Source organism: Sinocyclocheilus grahami, unplaced genomic scaffold (assembly GCF_001515645.1).
Source record: "Sinocyclocheilus grahami isolate Dianchi unplaced genomic scaffold, SAMN03320097.WGS_v1.1 scaffold946.1, whole genome shotgun sequence".
NCBI lineage: Eukaryota > Metazoa > Chordata > Actinopteri > Cypriniformes > Cyprinidae > Sinocyclocheilus > Sinocyclocheilus grahami.
Window position 1 is genome coordinate 76035 of NW_015506125.1, and position 2551 is coordinate 78585.

Here is a 2551-nt window from a genome sequence, read left to right on the forward strand (position 1 = left end):
AATGATTAATCGTGATTAATCGCATACAAAATAAATGTTTTTGTTTGCATAATATATGTGTGTGTTCTGTGTATATTTATTATGTATATATAAATACACACACATACAGTATATATTTTGAAAATATTTACATGTATTTACATATTTATATTTAAATAAATATATTTAATATATAAACACAACATAGTTTAGTGCTGTCAAATGATTAATCGTGATTAATCGCATACAAAATAAATGTTTTTGTTTGCATAATATATGTGTGTGTTCTGTGTATATTTATTATGTATATATAAATACACACACATACAGTATATATTTTGAAAATATTTACATGTATTTACATATTTATATTTAAATAAATATATTTAATATATAAACACAACATAGTTTTCTGAAATATATGCATGCATGTGTGTGTATTTATATATACATAATAAATATACACAGAACACACACATATGCAAACAAAAACTTTTATTTTGTATGCAATTAATCGCGATTAATCATTTGACAGCACTAATATTCACATAGGAATAGAAATTTGTCTTTCTTTTTAGTGTGAAAATGTGTGCTCCTGCATGAGTGACTATGTATTTCCAACAGGTCTATTACAACTTCGGATTTTCTCGTTTTTTTTTTTTTTTTTCAAAAATGTTGGGTTGGTTTTAACTACATTAGTCAACATTTGAAATGGATCAAAACCTTTAGTCAAAGTTGAAAGTCTTAAAACCTAAAACCAAAATACGTTCTTGTCTTAGGACAACTTTGATGAACTTTTTTGATCCACTTCAAATGTTGGCTACTATATTTACGTTTTGTATACTGAACGTTTTTTTAAAGATGATATTTTGTAAATTTAATAACTAGAATAACTAGCAAAGATGATAAATTATTACCTTTAATAGAAATTTGAAAGTCATTAGAAAATCAATATGCTTTTAATCCATACTTATTTACACATCATTTCGTTTCTTTTATTCTTTACATCAGTGGTTCTCAACCAGAGGGCCCCACTAGGGGCCTAAACCAAGCTTCCTGATAAGTTAATATGATTTAAATTTAATTATATTAACAAAATCTTAAAGGAATAGTTCACTCAAAAATTAAAATATGCTTAAAAATTACAAACCCTCAGAACATCCAAAATGTAGATTAGTTTGTTTCTTTATCTGAACAGATTTGGAGAAATTTAGCATTACACCACTTGCTCACCAATGGATCCTCTGCAGTGAATGGGTGCCGCCAGAATGAGAGTCCAAACAGCTGATAAAAACATCACAATAATCCACAAGTAATCAATGTGACTCCAGCCCATCAGTTAACATCTTGTAAATATTGTCTTGGACAAAGGAGAGCCTTGGAGTCAAAAAGGTTGAGAACCACTGTTTTACATCTATTTCATAGATCACTGTGGTTTATTTATATTTCCTTCCGTTTGCAGAGACTACTGTTTTCCTAAAGTCTCGAATGCATCTGCAGATGTTATTAGGAGATTATGATATCAATGCATATGACAATACAAACTATAGTTAGAAAGGGCTTTAGGGAACACTTTGCCAAAGGGTGTTAAACAATATTGTTCTCCTAAACTGCATTGATGCTGTGTACATTAGAACATAAGAGCTGAGACTGGTAACCAAGTAGCTCAACTGCAAAGCCGTCGTAGCATTGACGTCAATATGAAATGAAACACAAGATAGTTCTTGCTGGACACATTCTGTGCTTCCAAAACATTTATGTATTAGATTGGTTTGTTTTTGTTCTAACATTGCCCACTTTATTCATTGTAACACAATGGCTTCGCCACATGCATGTGTCTAATATACAATGTGCCTATTAATCCATGACTGTTAGATTAACATGCTAGAGTGAAGAAAATGTCATTCCAAAACACACATATGTATATATATTTATTTATTTATTTATTAAAAGCTGCCCAGAAATGACACTGCATGACACCTCACCTCTATTCTCGCCACTTTCCCTCACAGCACGAAAGTAAATACGTACAGAAAAGAGGGTCTGTAAGGGATTTTTAAATTGAATTTAATGCATGAATGCATTTCTTGTGTAGTGAAAAGCAGCTCAAAGCAGAAATGAATAATAAATTGCCCACTATTATTTATTTATTGTAGTTTGAATGGATGTCAACTTTGGACTCTCATATTATAGTACTTTTGACTTCCACCAATGTTTAGTTAACAAGTTTATACTCATCACCTATGAAGAAAGGCTACTTTTCCTGTAACAACACATCTGAAGTAGCATTTCAAGGTAATTTTGTAGATGTCGAGCCTGTCTCGTTCTGCGAGCTGTATCGGTCTACACCTTAGATGAAGAAATGGTCCAGATGTTCAACGATGTAATGAGTAGAGGTGTATTAGCTGTTGCCACCACACTGTAATAGTAATAATACTGTGTCTGTAAACCCTTGAGTCTAATGGAATAGTTCACCCAAATATGAAAATTTGCAGAGAATGTACCCGTATGCCATATAAGATGTAGATAGAGTTTGTTTCTTCATCGGAACAGATGTGGAGAAATTTAGCAT